Source organism: Triticum aestivum, chromosome 1B, assembly GCF_018294505.1.
Source record: "Triticum aestivum cultivar Chinese Spring chromosome 1B, IWGSC CS RefSeq v2.1, whole genome shotgun sequence".
NCBI lineage: Eukaryota > Viridiplantae > Streptophyta > Magnoliopsida > Poales > Poaceae > Triticum > Triticum aestivum.
In genome coordinates this window covers 630,532,947-630,552,099 of record NC_057795.1, presented here as the reverse complement: position 1 = coordinate 630,552,099, position 19,153 = coordinate 630,532,947, and the positions used below count along the sequence as shown (strand labels likewise).

Below are 19,153 nucleotides of genomic sequence, written 5' to 3'. Positions count from 1 at the left end.
TGCAAACACTAAGCATAATATCTGGCATATATGCACATAGGTACAATAAAGAGCCAATCATGGAGCGGTATACCTTTTGATCAAAGTCTTTACCATTTTCATCAGTGCATAGATGGCCATTTGTGGGCATTGGAATTTTGACCCCTTTGCAATCTTGCATGCCGAATTTCCTCAATACTTCTTTGAGGTATTTCTCCTGCGATATGAATATACCATTACGCTGTTGACGAATTTGAAGACCTAAAAAGAATTTCAACTCTCCCATCATAGACATTTGATATTCTTCACTCATCATATAGGCAAATTCATCACTATAACGTTGGTCAGTACAGCCAAAGATAATATCATCAACATATATTTGGCACACAAACAGTTCACCATCATAAGATTTAGTGAAAAGAGTTGGGTCGAGTGAACCGGGTTTGAATCCATTCTTCATGAAGAATTCCTTCAAAGTGTCATACCACACCCGAGGGGCTTGCTTGAGGCCATACAGGGCCTTGTTGAGTCTGAAGACTTTGTCGGGATTCTTTGGATCTTCAAAACCTGGGGGCTGAGCAACATATACTTCTTCCTCAATCTTACCATTGAGGAATGCACTTTTCACATCCATTTATTGTAAGATAATGTCATGATGGTTAGCGTAAGCAAGTAGTATGCGAATAGCCTCAAGTCTAGCAATAGGTGCAAAAGTTTCATCGAAATCAATTCCTTCAACCTGTGTGTAGCCTTGAGCTACAAGCCGTGCCTTATTCCTCACCACAAGGCCATTTTCATCTTGCTTGTTGCGATAGATCCTCTTTGTGCCAATGATGTTGTGCTTGCGAGGATCTGGACGTTTGACCAGTTCCCAGACGGTATTGAGCTCGAACTGATGTAATTCTTCTTGCATAGCCTAAATCCACTCAGGCTCCAGAAATGCTTCATCTACCTTAGTGGGCTCTACGATAGAGACAAAAGCAAAGTGCCCACAAAAGTTAGATAAATGTGAAGATTTTGAGCGAGTGAGAGGACCTGGTGCTTCAATGTCATTAATGATCTTCTAAATTTGCACTTCATTAGTGATGCGAAGATGAGTGGGTTGTCTTCGAGGAATTTGATCAACATTCGCTTCAAGAGCATTTTCTTCAGCACCATTTTCTTTAGGTGCGCCATCTCGGCAATCATCATGATCAGGAATGAATTCTTCAGCAAATTCTTTGGTAGGAATGACATCCTCAGTAGCCTTGAACTTGATAGAATCTTCAGGTGCAGGTTCATCTATCACAGAAGGTAGGTGCTCTCTTTACTAGCCATTAGTTTCATCGAACCGCACATCTACAGTTTCAACATCTTTGTGAAGAATGTTGTTGAAGGCTCTGTAGGTGTGCGAGTCCTTTCCATAACCAAGCATAAAACCTTCATGTGCTTTTAGTGAGAATTTAGATGTGTGATGAGGATCTCTAATCCAACATTTTGCACCGAAGACTTTGAAATAACTCACATTTGGCTTTTTGTCAGTGAGGAGTTCATAAGAAGTTTTCTTGAAGAATTTGTGAAGATATACCCTATTGATGACGTGGCACGCAGTGTCAATTGCCTCAATCCAGAAGCGACAAGGCGTCTTGTATTCATCAAGCATAGTGTGAGCCATTTCAGCGAGGGTTCTGTTCTTGCACTCCACGACGCCATTCTGCTGAGGAGCATAAGGAGCAGATAACTCATGAGTAATACCAAGTTCATCAAGATAGCCGTCAAGACCGGAATTCTTGAACCCATTGTCAGTTCTGATGTGCTTGATCTTCACACCAAAGTTGGTTGAAGCCGTCGAGGAAAATCGTTTGAAGATTTCCTGCACTTCATGTTTGTAAGTGACAATGTGTACCCATGTGTAACGAGAATAGTCATCAACAATAACAAAGCCATATAGAGATGCATCATTAAGAATTGCAGAATAGTGGTTAGGTCCAAAGAGATCCATGTGAAGTAATTCAAATGGACGAGTGGTAGTCATGACAGTCTTCGCTGGATGCTTGGCCTTTGTCATCTTCCCAGCTTCACAAGCTCCGCATAAGTGATCCGTGAGGAATTTGACATTTTTAATGCCAATGACATGCTTCTTCTTCGCAAGCGTGTGCAAATTCCTCATGCCAGCATGACCAAGTCGTCGATGCCATAGCCAGCCTTCTGAAGCTTTTGCAAGTAAGCACACGGCTGGTTGTAGTCCTGTAGAGAAATCAACAATATACAGATCTCTTCTCCTAAAGCCTTCAAATACTTTGGAATGGTCAGCTTCCATGATCACAACACAACAATATCTTCCAAAGACAACAACCATATCAAGATCACAAAGCATTGAGACAGACATGAGGTTGTATCCTAAGGACTCAACAAGCATGACTTTGTCCATGTGTCGATCCTTTGAGATCGCAACCTTACCTAGGCCCAATACCTGACTTTTGTCTTTGTCAGCGAAGATGATATGCTTCAGATGTGATGGTGATAAAGGAGCATCCATCAATAGATTCTTGTCACCCGTTATGTGATTTGTACATCCACTATCGAGGACCCACTCGTTTGCTTTGGGCTGATCATCCTGCAGATGAATTAGTGCAACTTACGAATTCATATACTTCAACAGTGAAGAATATGGCATCAATATCATTAGTTCAATTTCATCAATCAATAGCACAGATAAAACATTATGAGGACGTGAGAAATGAAAATTCATTTCTTCATGATTAGCCTGCGTCCTTTCAGGCACACTCAGGTCTCCAGCAAATTCTTCAGACGTTTTGAGCACGTCTGGAGACCTGACCCTGCATAAGAGATTAGTTCTTTTTTTTCACCACCCAGATTTGAAGGGGTGGCAAAGAATTCATCACTCTGCGAGCACCATATGAGAAAGGTGGCATAGAAGCTAGTCCGCTTCGTTTCACATAAGACGGGTTAGGGTAAGCATATGAATAAGTAGAGAAGTTCTTCGAGGACTTATGAACATAATGATTTGAAGAATAATGCGCATATTCATAGCCCTTAGCTCTACCCTGCGAAACAGAAGGATTAACACAATGATGATCATATGAGGACTTTGATCCATTTGAGGAATTTGATCCATATGAAGAATTAGGTCCATATGAAGAGTTGGATCTGGGGTTCCTGTTCTTCACAGGTGGTGTCATGAGGACATTCACCTGAAGACTTTCAAGATAACTTTTGGGAACCCAGATTTTCTTCATAAGAGAACCGTTCCTGCAGTTAGTACCAATATATCTAGTAAATACTTCACCATTCTGATTTTTGAACAGTTTATAGTTGGAGTCAAATGACTCATCAGAAAAATGAGGAGATTCACATGTAAAGCCAGATAAATTGGATGGATCAACTAGAGGTCCTTTGCAGCAACCCATGAGGTTTCGGGGTACTGCTCAGGCTTCCAATATGTTCCATCAGCATTGAGTTTCCTCTCAAAGGCAATACCCTCTTTCCTAAGGTTTCTGTTGAGGATCTGCTTTTTGAGCACATCACAAAGAATCTGATGCCTTTGAGGCTTTTGTACATGCCTGTCGTGTACAATTCCTTCAGCCCTGCATCATCAGTGATACTAGCATTGTCCTCAGATGAGGAATTAGTGATAGAAGAGACAGGTGAAGAATTTGTAACAATTGAAGCATTTGAACATTCAGGTGAAGAATTAGCAGATTCACGTTCAATGCACTTAAGACATGGAGGAACAAATTCTTCCTGAGTAGCGCTGATTTATTGAGCAAGTAATGAATCGCGATCCTTCTAAAGATCTTCATAACACACTCTTAGCTTCTCAAGATCTTGCTTTCTTTGAAGAAATTCATAGGAAAGCTTCTCATGATCAGATGAGAGAGTGTTATGACGACTTTGAAGGTTGTCAAACTTAGACTGAAGTCTCTGAAGATTTTCAGTTAAGTCTTTAGTGCGGTCCATTTCATCACCCAACATATCATCACTTTTGTCAAGCATGTTTTGAAGCTTTTCAATAGCCTTTTGTTGTTTCACAGCAATCTTAGCAAGTTTAGAGTAGCTAGGCTTAAGGTTTTCATCAGATTCATCCTCACTTGATTCAGAGGAGGGGTATTTAGTTACCTTGGCACCCTTTGCCATGAAGCAATAGGTGGGAGCGTAGTCATCATTGCCTTCATCAGCATTGTTGGTGTTGCCATTTTCTTCAGCGTTGAAGATAGAATTGCTGACAAATGCGGTAGCAAGAGCTAGACTTGCCACACCAGACTCAGACTCCTCGGATGCCTCCTCTTCCTCATGATCCTCAGATTCAACCTCAGAATCCATTTCCTTGCCAATGAATGCCCGAGCCTTCTTGGAGCTGCTCTTCTTATGGGATGAAGACTTTGAGGATTTTGATGATGAAGACTTTGAAGATTTCTTCTTCTTCTTGGCGTCATCAGAACTGTAATCCTTGTATTTCTTCTTCTTCAGTTCCTTGTCCCACTGAGGACAATCTTGAATGTAGTGACCAGGCTTCTTGCATTTGTGGCACAACCTTTTCTTGTAGTCACTGGATGAGGAATCGTTGCTCCTTGAGGATTTTCCAAAGCGACCACGTCTTGAGAACTTCTGAAATTTCTTCACGAGCAGTGCTAGTTCCTGGCTCAGTTCTTCAGGATCACCAAGCTGCTTGTAGAGTCTTCTTCCTCAGACTCAGAGACTGCCTTGGCCTTCAGAGCACGTGGTTTGCCATAGCTCGGACCATAGAGATCTCTCTTCTCAGCAAGCTGAAACTCATGAGTGTTTAGCCTCTCGAGGTTATCAACGAGATCAAGTGACTTGTAATCACCACGCTCTTGAATCATCAGTGCCAGAGTGTCAAATGAAGAATCGAGTGATCTCAGCAATTTCTTCACCACCTCATGATCGGTGATGTCAGTGGCGCCAAGCACTTGAAGCTCATTTGAGATATCAGTGAGGCGATCGAAGGTTTGCTGAACATTTTCATTGTCGAGTCTTTTGAAGCGGTTGAAGAGATTGCGAAGAACGTCAACACGAGAGTCACGTTGAGTTGAGACTCCTTCGTTTACTTTGGAGAGCCTATCCCAGATGAGTTTAGCAGTTCCCAAAGCACTCACTCTACCATACTGCCCTTTACTCAGATGGCCACATATGATATTCTTCGCTTGAGAATCGAGTTGCTTGAATCTCTTTACATTAGCAGCATTCAGAGAAGGTGTGACTGAGGGAACACCATTTTCCACAACGTACCAGAGACCGTTGTCAATTGCTTCAACATGCATTCGCATCTTATTCTTCCAGTAGGGGTAGTCCGTGCCATCGAAGGTAGGACACCTAGCAGAGACCTTGATCATACCTGCGGTCAGCATAACTAGAACTCCAGGTGGTTAAACCAAAATCACATAGAACAAGGGAGTACCTTGCTCTGATACCAATTGAAAGTGCGTTATATCGACTAGGGGGGGTGAATAGGCGATTTTTGTGAATTCTTCACTGAGGAATTTGCTGGTGAGGAAATTCCTAAATGAAGAACTACTTGCAGCAGAATAAGTACTCAGAAGGGAACATAACAGAACACACACATAGTCATCATGATGAAATGAAGACAAGCACAGAGTACAGAAAGCGTAAACACAGGATAACACAAGGAAGAAGACGATCAAACTGAAGAAATAGAACTGAGGAAATTGAGAAAGTCTTCAGTCTAAGTCTTCAAACAGATATGAACAGGCACACAACAACATACATGAGGAATTTAAAGAGTTGAGGAAATAGAACCAGTAAGCTCGGTGAAGACAATGATTTGGTAGACCAGTTCCAACTGCTGTCTCAGTTGTACATCTGGTTGGAGCGGCTGAGTATTTAAACTCGAGGACACCTAGTCCCGGACACACAGTCCTCACCGTATTCTCCTTAAGCTAAAGTCACACAGACTTTGCCCAATCACTCATGGTAAGTCTTCAGGTGACTTCCGAACCTTCACAAACTCGGTCACTCGGCGATCCACAATTCCTCTTGGATGCTTTAGACCTTGACGCCTAACTGTCTGGAAGAAGCACAGTCTTCAAAGGAAACAAGCGTCGGATCCACGCAGGATCAATCTCTTCAGTGATGCTCAATCACTTGGGGTTTTGTAGGTTCGGGTTTGGGATTTCCTCACTTGATGATTTTCACTCAAAGTCCTTGGAGGATGAGTTGCTCTCAACTGACAAGTGTCAGTTTCTCTCGGAGCAGCCAACCAGCTAGTGGTTGAAGGGGACGGCTATTTATAGCCTAGGGAGCAGCCCGACATGATAAGACATAAATGCCCTTGTCTGATATGACCGTTAGGTGGATAGATATTTAGGGACTGCTGGCACGTAGCACAGCAACGGTTGGAATATTTGAGATTCGAATTCCTCAGGGCTATCATGTTCCTCACTTGGTAGGCAATCTGCACTGGCGAATTCCTAACTCTTCAGTCAGAACAAATTCCTCAGAGACCAGAAGAATTTCGTCTCTGTCACTGAAGAATATGGCTGAACAGTATGAGATTTCCAATGGCTTCACTCGAAGGGATTGGTAGGTGTAGGATTTGAGTTGAGCATCACATGGAAATTTTTCTTTAGTATTTCCTCGACCCCTTTAACATTACGATGTTTCCTATGACTCAAGAAGGAGAAAATGAAACTATGAAAACAAAAGTCTTCGCGCTTCATGTTCCTCGAATGAATACCAAGTCTTCAAGGTCACACCAATTTCTTCACTTTCAAAGTCTTCAGAAAGTCTTCAAAAATCCAAAGTCTTCAGTCGAAGAACTTCATTTTTAGGGGTCGACTTTCTCTGTAAATATCAAACTCCTTATAGACTTATAGACCTGTGTACATTCACAAACGCTTCAGTCTCTTAACCTATAAGTCTTCAATACACCAAAATCACTAAGGGGCACTAGATGCACTTACATCGCCCAAACCCGTATCAACCCCCGGATTCTGGTCCATGCAACGCTTGCCCCCAACAGATCTTCTCTTCCACCCTGGCTCCAACCGCGGCGGATGATCTTTCCCTCGCTGTCAGTATCACGATCACAGACTACGGCCTCAACCGATCCCACCGTCGCCCATCGCCTCTCTGTCGCCCCACTAGGTCGTCCGCTAATCACGCCCATCGCCTCTTTCCTTGACTATACGTCACGAGGTTTCTGATATGGCTTTTCACTCCCTGGATGCAAATTTGGCCCGACGTGTGCAAAGAAGAAGCGGGGCATCAATGTTTCAATAGACATTGCTGGAGTCCACCTCCAGGCATGGTGCTGCTCATTCGCAGGCTGACTTTTGCGAAGATCATGTTAACCCTTTTTTCATTGTTCATTAGATTTATGTGAATAATTGTTACCCTTTTTTCATTGCTGTTAAGAAGCATTATCTATCTGTTCGAAAAAAAAAAGAGGAAACATCATCTATGCGTGGTAACAATGAGCTATTGGATCTTGACAAGTTTACACGGCATTCAAGGGAGCTGATGCTAGCCTAAAAGTTGAGTAGGGGAACAATTCATCTATATGCCGTGAAGACGAGTACCGGCGCGATGTTCACAGCAACAACACCATCAGGTGGAAGTGAAATTAGCTTCAGCAGCAGGGAGAGTACACCTGAGATGGAGCACATCGTCTAGAGATGGAGATGGACGACGAAGCTAGGCTCGAGGATCTAGTGGTTGATGCAAATCAGCAGCTCGAGGAGGGAAGTGAGAGGAACCGTAGGCTCCTGTTCATCTGAGATCTGACCGATGGGCCTCACCACGAAATCAGTTGGCCCCAGCGCACCGCGTGACCTGGTCAAAGCCGATTTCAAATCGGGCAACTCAACAGATGATTAAATTAATTGGCGCCCTCCCGCAAAACTTTCCTCTTCTGCTCCTCACTTTCCCCACTCCACCAGCCGGAACTCACGAGAGGACAGAGCACCGTCCCAGGCCATCGTCGTCGGCGGCGGCGGCGGCGCGGCTGAGCTCCTCCCTCTCCCGACGGCGCAGGTCAGATCCATCTCGCGCTCTCCCTCCCGTCCCCATTCACCTCCGCCGTGCCCCACCCCCCATCTTTGTCCTCACATCCGACCACCGACGAACCCGCCCGGCAAAGCTTCGTCCTCCTCCCGCCCGCGAAAGCTCCGTCACGGCAACGTCCCCACCCACCTCCGCCGCTCACCCTCCCCATCTGTTTAGTGCGCGTGCCACCTCCGCCCCATGCCTGACGTTCTCTGTTAGAAGCCACGTCATCCCATACTTAGTAGCTTAGCTGCATCATCCCCTCTTAACCCTAATTCTTATATTTTTTCCAACGAATGCTAATTTTCTCTCTCTGTGTATTGTGCAGATTAGCGAGGTTTCATCGATCTGCGGGCTGATTGAAGGTATATGGCCGAAATCCCCTTGGTTTTGCTATGCATTTGTATGTGACGCCTTACAACTATCTAGATAACTGCAATGTATAGCCTATGTCTGGTCAATTTCATTTGGTTGAGTGGATAAATGAGGAAAATAAAAGAAGGAAGAGGAAAAGGATTTGTGTTGACAAAATTGTTTGTTGAAACATGTGATCTTGCATCAATTAGCATATGTTGTTACACAGAGGGATAGGGGGCCTAGGCAGATCTGTATTATTAAAGCTTGTTGTGTGTTGCACAACTTTGCAAGGGATAGGCAGCATGTCATCGATGATTTGTTATTGCCTGAAGTGGATAGTGAATTAGTAGCTGCGCTAAATAATGATCCAAATGGTGACAACATCATCAGAAGTGTCCAAGTCACTACTGAATGGTCCAACTTTAGGCAAAGACTAGCTGATGATATGTTTGCTGGGTAGCTGCGGTGGTCTTCTTTTGTGTAGGTGGCTGTGGTGGTCTTCTTTTGTATAGCTGATTAATGACGACATATATGGAGCCAATAAACAACCAAACAGGCGAATTCGTTTTTGTGCCATTTCACTTTCTTCACTGAACTGGAATTCCAGTCCAATTCAAATACGGAGCTCTCCAATATGGACATCCAAAGTTCTAAACAAAGCGTTAGTGAGATTGTCTTTTCTTCCCGCAGCAGCGAAGCGCGTGCAATACAGCCCCAGTCTCCGGTACCGTTCTGTGCCGAGTATGCCCCGTCAAAACTGATCATTTCAAAATCTTCATGTGGCGCTTTCATTCGTTTACTTGCTCCTTCGGCTGCTTTGGTTGTGGTGCAGAATTGCCCCTGCTCCTGAATATTTTGGACAACCTGATATAGTTATAAACTCGTCTGACAGTAAGCGCCTGTATCCGTGGTTTGCTCGGTTCCTCTCTTCCCACCATTTCCAGAGCACACATATTGACATTTTGTACCATAGTTTTCAGTTTTTCGGGCAGTTTGAGCACGTGTTCAAGGATCTCCATAGGTGTCTGGCAGGCTAACAGCTACTCCAGGACACGCTCAAGTTGCGTTAGCATCCGCATCTTATTTCACCTTCCTTTCATTACCCTTATTTTCAGGTTGCTTACTACACATATACCACGTGGTATCAAATCCGCTAGACTAGTTGATCACCAAATATGTAAAACCTGCTGATTAAACCAGGAGCGCTATCTCCCATAATGCATATGCGCACACGAATAACTCAACCTTGATGTGTCTATATGGTAACTAATATTCTCAATGGCATATCATTCCTAACCAGGAGTAACTCACTATGTAGAACGTACCATAACTTTGATGCATCCTTTCATCAATCAATTAGCGTGCACTCGTAGTTATTTTGGACTGTAACCTCTATATATACTGAGACAAGAGGGTGTTGTGGCCATTGCCTCAGGTTTCTAATTGTCTCGCCGTCTCGTTGAAACAATGAAGGTGGGCAGCATGGTGTTCACAGTTGCTCTTGTGTTCATCGGGTGCCTACTCATGGTTGGACAATGTAAGCGCATCTTCACAATCATATTGTTTATATCCTTGCAGCCAATCCACTATCTTTCAAAAGTATAGTTCCTCCGTGCACATAAGGCACTTGCCATATAATATCTTGTATGTAACAGGTCGTCCTGAGCCCAAGAGCACCTATGAAGATGGCCATAGCAACACGACTATGGTGTTCCAGAGCAAACTTGCCTTGAAATGGTGTGTCGCAAGGGATTGTAAGACCAAGCATGAACCGTCGCTATTCGCCCCTCGATGCTTTTGCTGTTTCAATGCGCAGGGAACACCTTGCTTTAAATCCATAGGGGATTGCCAGAATCACTGCCCAACTCTTCCACCCGGAAAATAAGGGTGTGCTTTACTAGATTACAATGTGATTTTTCACATTTGAATGAGAGAATGTGATGATACTTGCACACTGCATGTTTTCACTAGTCTCTGTCGATGCAAACTAAGTCACGGGCCAGTATTTGAATATTAAGTTACCTTGAGAATTAAACCTTTTGTCTGATGATTACGGGTGTTGTTTTACCTCAGGACCGCTTTGTCTGTGGCTTATTAAAAGTGAAATATTCTCATTTTCAGGCGGAAATAGTTGTATGATGCATATATGTTTTTCTATGTTATGTATGTTCTTCAGAGCAGCCGCCGTTTCAGCTTCGTCTACCAGTGTCTCGGCAAACTGATTGGAAGACAAGCCCTTGAGCATCCCTAGCTATCCCCTGTTGCTTGGATGTAGGAGGCGTCAGAGTTGATTTTCAGCCAGCCCTGCGCCGGAGCAGCCCACTGCCCAACTCTTCCAGCCATTTTGCTCGCTCGGTTCAGGGATGTGTTTCCACATATATAACTCAAAAACTCCATCAGTGGCACTGGCAATTGTTCTTCTGCTTCTTAATGCATTCTGTTTAGAAGCACAAGGGCCTGAGTAGCTACACGCCATCCAAAAATGATGTCCCAAATAGGTCTATTGCCCGGCCGCGTCATTCCCCGTTGAGGATGCAGCAGCAGCGGCAGTCCTCCTCTTGATCATATCGACTAGCTTATAAGCATTTTTAATTGTGAATTAACCGGCGGATATACAGATCTGCTTGCACACACAGATTCCTCGCAACGTTCAGGCTTACATCGATGACGTCGTTGTGAAATCGACTAAGGGATTCGATCTCTTAACTGGCCTTGATGAGACGTTTGCTGACCTCAGAAAGTACAACATCCGACTGAACCCGAACAAGTGCGTCTTCGGAGTTCCTGCCGGAATGCTTCTTGGACTCCTCGTGTCCGCACAAGGGATCGAGGCAAACCCAAGGAAGATTGACACGATTCTCAATATGAAGAAGGCAAAGGAACCGAATGGCAGCACTCAGTCTGTTTATTTGCAGACTCCGGCAGAAAGCTATTCATCTCCACCGACTGACGAAAAAGTCAAATTCTTTTGACTGGACACCCGAAGCTCATTAAGACTTCACGATTTGAAGCGGTTGCTATCAACGCGACTAGTACTTGCTTCTCCGATGGAGTCGGAGCTTATGCTCCTCTTCCTCGATGTGACAAATCGAGTGGTTAGCGTGGTCCTCACAGTATAGAAAGAGAAGAAGGCAAAGTACAGTTTCTTCGACCTGTATACTATCTCAGTGAGGTACTCACCGATTCAAAGTAGAGGTACCCGAACTACCAGAAGCTTGTCTACGACATCTTTCTGGCTGTACGGAAATTAGTGCATTACTTTCAGGACCATCAAAACACTGTGGTCAGCTCAGCCCCACTCTCGGATATCCTTTTTTTGATAAAAAACATTTCATTCAATTGATATATCAAGATGATACAACAGCATTGAAGAATGCCCGGCCTCTGCATAGCGCGATGCATACAGCCAACATGTCCAACAAGGCTAAAAATAAATATCGTTTTGCAGCAAAAGTAAATCAGTCCAGCCTAGTGTGGAGCAACTCCTATCCGGAGATTACACCGCCATCCATGTTGGGAGAAAACCTCCCCGGCTGCACGTACGGAGTCATCGCGTACACGCATGGATAACCCGCACAGGAGATGAAATACATTTATTATTAAAAATCACATCATTTCTGTTAAGCCACAGTGCCCAACATAAGGCAGCCGCTCCCACGAGTAGATGTGCAGAAAATTGTTTATCGATACCCCGCAACCAATTGCCGAACATGTTACGCGCACTACATGGGGGATGGATATAGATTTGAAGCTACTTGAACTATGGCCCACACTACACGAGTAAACTTAGACTCAAAAAATAAGTGTTTGCTGGATTTGTCATGTTGGCAAAAGACACATGTCTTGCTACCTTGCCAGTTGCGTCGTGCCAAGTTATCTCTAGTTAAGATGACCCCTCTGTTTAGAAACCAGAGGAATATCTTCACTCTTAGGGGAATTTTGAGCTTCCACAATTTCTTGTTATCAACCGGTACATCAGTGTGGGTCATTGCATCATACAAGGATTTGATCGAAAAGGTACCATTCTGATGCAAATTCCATCGGAACTTGTCTGGTTCGCCCGACAGCTAAATGGCCTCCAGACGATTGAGTAATTCATTCCATGCTACCAGACGAGGCCCAATAAGGTCCCTACGGTAAGAAATATCAGGGTTTTCTTGTCCCAATACTTGCTTGATCATGACTAATTTATGTCTGATGATCCTATACAAGCTAGGGTATTGCACCATAAGTGGAGTGGCCCCCAGCCAGGTGTCTTCCCAGAATCGAACCTGAGAACCATCTCTAACAGAGAAAGTACCAAATTGAAAAAAGAATTCCTTGGCCTTCATCACGCCACTCCAAAAATGTGAATTACCATGTTCCCAATGAACTTGAGAAATGGCTTTAGACCCCACATACTTGTTACAAATAATTTCCTGCCATACTCCATTCTCAGTGAGTAGTTTGTATACCCATTTACTCAAGAGAGCGATGTTTTTAATCTCAAGATCCTGAATTCCAAGGCCCCCTTGACTTTTAGGTCGGCATAATATACTCCACCTAGCCAGCCGATATTTCTTGGATTCATTATCACACTGCCAAAAAAATCTGGATTTAAAATAATCGAGACGCTGTAGAACCCCTTTAGGTAAGTGAAAAAATGACAACATGTATAGAACCATGTTGTTGAGGACGGAATTAATCAGAATCAACCACCCCCCATACGACAAGAGTTTGGCCTTCCAGCTGGCTAGGCGTTTCTCAAGTTTTTCTTCCACGTGCTTCCACTCGGCGATAGTAAAACGCTGATAGTGAATAGAAATACCTAGATACCTAATCGGGAACTGGCCGAGCTGACAGCTGGAAATCTCAGCATACTCAGATGCGGACTCTGCAGCATCGCCAAAGCAGAAAAGCTCACTCTTATGGAAGTTAATTTTGAGACCAGAGAGCTCCTCAAATGCACATAAAAGTAATTTGAGATTTCTAGCTTTATCTAGGTCATGATCTAGAAAAAGTATAGTGTCATCTGCTATTGTAGAATATACAGTTCTTCTTCTACCAGATGAGGAATCACGCCGCTAAATTGACCGGCCACCTTAGCCCGCTCAACAAGGGTAACTAACATATCAGCTACAATGTTGAACAAAATAGGGGAAGCAGGGTCCCCTTGGCGAAGCCCCTTCCTAGTCTGAAAGTAGTTGCCAACATCATCGTTGACTTTGATAGCCACACTACCTCCAGAAACAAAACTCTCTACCCATCGACACCATTTTGGTGAAAACCCCTTCATGCGCAAAGTTTGCAAAAGAAAGGGCCATTTGACTTTGTCATATGCTTTTTCGAAGTCTATTTTGAAGATGACTCCATTCAACTTTTTACGGTGGAGCTCATGCACAGTTTCATGCAGCACAACAACTCCATCTAGTATGTTGCTTCCTTGCATAAACGCTGTTTGAGTGGGTTTGACCACGTGGTCAGCCACCCCGTTCAACCTATTAGTTGCCACCTTTGTGAATATATTAAAGCTGACATTTAGAAGGCAAATCGGTCTATATTGTTGAATACGACTAGCTTTCTTAGTCTTGGGCAGAAGAATAATTTCCCCAAAGTTTAAATGGGCAATATCAAGGTTTTCAGCATGCAGTTGGTTAAACACTAAACCAAATCTGTCTTAATCATATCCCAAAAACATTGATAAAACTCTGCCGGAAAACCATCTGGTCCCGGAGCCTTGTTGTGTTCGTTTGAAACACCGCGGCTCGAACTTCCTCTTCAGAGGATGGAGAGGTTCAAAACTCATTTTCTGCCTCTAAAACTTGAGGTATATCATGAGTAATAGACTCGTCGAGCGCAAAAGGGCTTTGAGGTGAAGGTCCAAAAAGCTCTTTGTAGTACTTAGTAATGAAACTTTTTAGCGGTGCATCCCCCTCAATACGGCCTTCGTCTTGGTCAAGAGCAAAAATATGTTTCTTTCTATGTTTGTCATTGGCCATCATTTGAAAGTACTTCGTATTATCATCACCTTGAACAAGCGACTTGGCCTTGCAATGTTGGTACCATTTAATCTCCTCCTCGCGTAAAAGGCGGGCAATTTGCTCATTTAGGTAGCTCTTTTGCTCAATCTCAGTAGCAGAAAGAGGCCTCACCCCCACAATTTTATCAAGGGTGTCGATTAAAGGCTAGGCCACCTGTGGAAACGGGTGCAGCCAGCAGGAAACCCTAATCTCACTCGATCGTACGCGGCCGCGTCTGGTCTCCAGAGATGTCACGACGTGATCCCTCCGCTCCGCCTGGGGGTACTACCGGCAATTAGGCTCAGCCTTCTCCGCGCGCTGCCCAGCCGCCGGCTGCTCGCATGGCTTCTCCGGTGGGAGGTGCACCTGGCTTTGCTCCGGGGGTCTACTAGCCGATTCAAGCACCGCCATCCTACGCGTCGTCAGCCTCGTACACGCCGGTGCATCAACCATCGGTACAGCAGCCGCAGATGCATGTATACCAGGGGCAGTTCCCACACCAGTTCGTCGGAATCTCGGCGCCATACATGCAGCAACAGCCAGTTCATCACCAACCCTTGGGGGGCTATATACATCAGCAACATCAGCCTATGGCTCCATATCAACTGATTGCCAGCGCTTATGGGCAGCAGCAAGGGCCTCTCACCGGCGCTAGTCAGCAACACCTCCATCAGCCGACCACCAGCTTCAACGCCGGTCTGTCTATCACCTCGGCAGCCGGACCTGTCGTGGCGTGCTCTCGCAAGCCAAAGGGAGGCAAGGGTGGCCGCCAAAAGATTCGTCAGGGGCCAGTTCACTAACCTGCCAACTCCGGCTACTGTATACGTCCAGGCCGCTTCATCAACAGTGGTTGCGGGTCATGGACAGGGTGCGCCTGTGCACTTGGCTGCCCCGTTTCATCAACCACCGGCTCCATCTTCTAGTATATCCGAGGTTGCAGTGGCACCCAAAAAACTATGGTGTTCTAAATGTCAGTCGGCAGGACACTAATCTGATGAGTGCGACACAAAACAGTATTGCTTTATTTGTAACAAGATGAACCATCGTATGACTATGTGTCGGTGTCCGTTGTTAGAAATATGCCCCAGAGGCAATAATAAAAGGATTATTATTATATTTCCTTGTTCATGATAATTTTCTTTTATTCATGCTATAATTGTATTATCCGGAAATCGTAATACACGTGTGAATACATAGACCACAATATGTCCCTAGTGAGCCTCTAGTTGACTAGCTCGTTGATCAACAGATAGTCATGGTTTCCTGACTATGGACATTGGATGTCATTGATAACGGGATCACATCATTAGGAGAATGATGTGATGGACAAGACCCAATCCTAAGCATAGCACAAAGATCGTGTAGTTCGTTTGCTAGAGCTTTTCCAATGTCAAGTATCTTTTCCTTAGACCATGAGATCGTGTAACTCCCGGATACCGTAGGAGTGCTTTGGGTGTACCAAACGTCGCAACGTAACTGGGTGACTGTAAAGGTGCACTACAGGTATCTCCAAAAGTGTCTGTTGGGTTGACACGGATTGAGACTGGAATTTGTCACTCCGTATGACAAAGAGGTATCTCTGGGCCCACTCGGTAATGCATCATCATAATGAGCTCAAAGTGACCAAGTGTCTGGTCACGGGATCATGCATTACGATACGAGTAAAGTGACTTGCCGGTAACGAGATTGAACGAGGTATTGGGATACCGACGATCGAATCTCAGGCAAGTAACTTACCGATTGACAAAGGGAATTGTATACGGGGTTGCTTGAATCCTCGACATCGTGGTTCATCCGATGAGATCATCGAGGAGCATGTGGGAGCCAACATGGGTATCCAGATCTCGCTGTTGGTTATTGACCGGAGAGCCGTCTCGGTCATGTCTACGTGTCTCCCGAACCCGTAGGGTCTACACACTTAAGGTTCGGTGACGCTAGGGTTGTAGAGATATGAGTATGCAGCAAACCGAAAGTTGTTCGGTGTCCCAGATGAGATCCCGGACGTCACGAGGAGTTCTGGAATGGTCCGGAGGTAAAAAATTATATATGGAAGTCGAGTTTCGGCCATCGGGAAAGTTTCGGAGGTTACCGGTATTGTACTGGGACCACCGGAAGGGTCCCGGGGGTCCACCGGGTGGGGCCACCTATCCCGGAGGGCCCCATGGGCTGAAGTGGGAGGGTAACCAGCCCCTGGTGGGCTGGTGCGCCCCCCTGCCCCCCCTCTGCGCCTAGGGTTGGGAACCCTAGGGGAGGGGGCGCCTCCACTTGCCTTGGTGGGCAAGTCTCCCCCTTGGCCGCCGCCCACTACAAGAAATATGTCAACTAGTGACCTTCTGTCAGTGACCCTGGAAGAATTGGTCATAGATCTATGACCATTTCAGACCAATTGGTCAAAAGCTGTTCGAGGGGCTCCAAACCCTAAACCATTTTGGTTAGAAAGGTCGTAATTTCCTTACACGAAAAGGTCATAAAGCAAACAACGCTAGTCCGCTGCCTTATTTCTAGTTGTTAACGACCAATATAGATGGTCATAGCCTTGTAAATTATGGCGGGTTGCTATGACTAGGCGCCACCTCATCAGTTTTGCCTATGTGTCATGTCCATGTGGCAGTTTTTGCCCTAGGTTGTGAAGCAACCTATATTTCTGTCATTCCCAAAATTCCCAAAAAAATCTCATAAATTCTTTGGGTCATATCTTCGTCAAATATGTAAAAACATTCCTTGCCTAGTTTAAAAATAATTAGAAAATATTCATTTTCCTATTTTTTCAGAGCAGCACTTTGTGAAGGAAGTACCACTTTGGCATGTCCAAATGGTATCCATTTTCTACAGTGCTTTCCAATGCCCAAATAACCATCCTCCACCAAATGCCAGCTCAATCCATTCATTATTTTGAGCCCAGCTTCAACATTCGTATTTATGTCCAGTGTGGTAGTTTGTAAAGCAAGTACCACCTAGGCTCCTCCTTTTGAGGTGAAAATTTGTGAAGACGGTCTTCTTAGTAACTGATCACCCTCAGCCAAAACTCACACCCATTAGCCATGTGCATTTCCCGTACCGCAAATCAAACACTTGGCTGCTTATTCATATTTGAGCATCGATCGGTCTCCTCGTGAGAATCTTATGTTGTGATTTTCTTCCTAGCACCTACCTGGGGAGTGCCCAACCCACTAAACATGCCTAGGCCGCCCAGAACACATGGCAACGCCACGGTCACGCGGTGACCACGTGGCGGGCATGCGAGCTTACGCGCTCTAGAGTTGGGGCCCTCAGCCACCGTCCAAACCTCGATGTCTCGCCATTAAACCATGCATTTGTTGGGGAACATAGTAATTTCAAAAATTTCCTACGCACACGCAAGATCATGGTGATGGCATAGCAACGAGAGGGGAGAGTGTAGTCCACGTACCCTCGTAGACCGTAAGCGGAAGCGTTATGACAACGCGGTTGATGTAGTCGTACGTCTTCACGGCCCGACCGATCAAGCACCGAAACTACGGCACCTCCGAGTTCTAGCACACGTTCAACTCGATGACGTCCCTCGAACTCCGATCCAGCCGAGTGTCGAGGGAGAGTTCCGTCAGCACGACAGCGTGGTGACGATCTTGATGTACTACCGACGCAGGGCTTCGCCTAAGCACCGCTACGATATTATCAAGGTGGATTATGGTGGAGGGGGCACCGCACACGGCTAAGAGATCCAAGGGATCAATTGTTGTTGTGCCTAGAGGTGCCCCCTGCCCCCGTATATAAAGGAGCAAGGGGGGAGGTGCCCACCGGGAGTAGGACTCCCTCCTTCCTTGTTGGAGTAGGAGAAGGGGGGAAAGAGGGGGAGAGGAGGAAGGAAAGGGGGGCCGCACCCCTTGTCCAATTCGGACTAGAGGGGGGCTGCGCGCCTCCTTCCTTTCGGCCTCTCTCCTCTATTCCCGTATGGCCCAATAAGGCCCATATACTCCCCGGCGAATTCCCGTAACTCTCCGGTACTCCGAAAAATACCCGAATCACTCGGAACCTTTCCGAACTCCGAATATAGTCGTCCAATATATCGATCTTTACGTCTCGACCATTTCGAGACTCCTCGTCATGTCCCCGGTCTCATCCGGGACTCCGAACTCCTTCAGTACATCAAAACTCATAAACTCATAATATAACTGTCATCGAAACCTTAAGCGTGCGGACCCTACGGGTTCGAGAACTATGTAGACATGACCTAGAACTATTCTCGGTCAGTAACCAATAGAGGAACCTGGATGCCCATATTGGCTCCAACATATTCTACGAAGATCTTTGTCGGTCAAACCGCATAACAACATACATTGTTCCCTTTGTCATCGGTATGTTACTTGCCCGAGATTCGATCGTCGGTATCCAATACCTAGTTCAATCTCGTTACCGGCAAGTCTCTTTACTCGTTACGTAATACATCATCTCACAACTAACTCATTAGTTGCAATGCTTGCAAGGCTTATAGTGATGTGCATTACCGAGAGGGCCCAGAGATACCTCTCCGACAATCGGAGTGACAAAACCTAATCTCGAAATACGCCAACCCAACATGTACCTTTGGAGACACCTACAGTACTCCTTTATAATCACCCAGTTACGTTATGACCTTTGGTAGCACCCAAAGTGTTCCTCCGGTAAACGGGAGTTGCATAATCTCATAGTTACAGGAACATGTATAAGTCATGAAGAAAGCAATAGCAACATACTAAACGATCAAGTGCTAAGCTAACGGAATGGGTCAAGTCAATCACATCATTCTCCTAATGATGTGATCCCGTTAATCAAAT

General features: G+C 45.2%; 1 long non-coding RNA gene across 1 annotated transcript; it reads left to right on the top strand.

Moving 5' to 3' along the window:
* Positions 1-7,848: 7,848 nt before the first annotated feature.
* Positions 7,849-10,481, top strand: LOC123097509 (uncharacterized). Its single transcript, XR_006447348.1, has 4 exons — positions 7,849-7,992; positions 8,333-8,369; positions 9,797-9,898; positions 10,017-10,481. It is a non-coding gene; the product is annotated as an uncharacterized lncRNA (long non-coding RNA).
* The last annotated feature ends 8,672 nt before the right edge of the window (positions 10,482-19,153 follow it).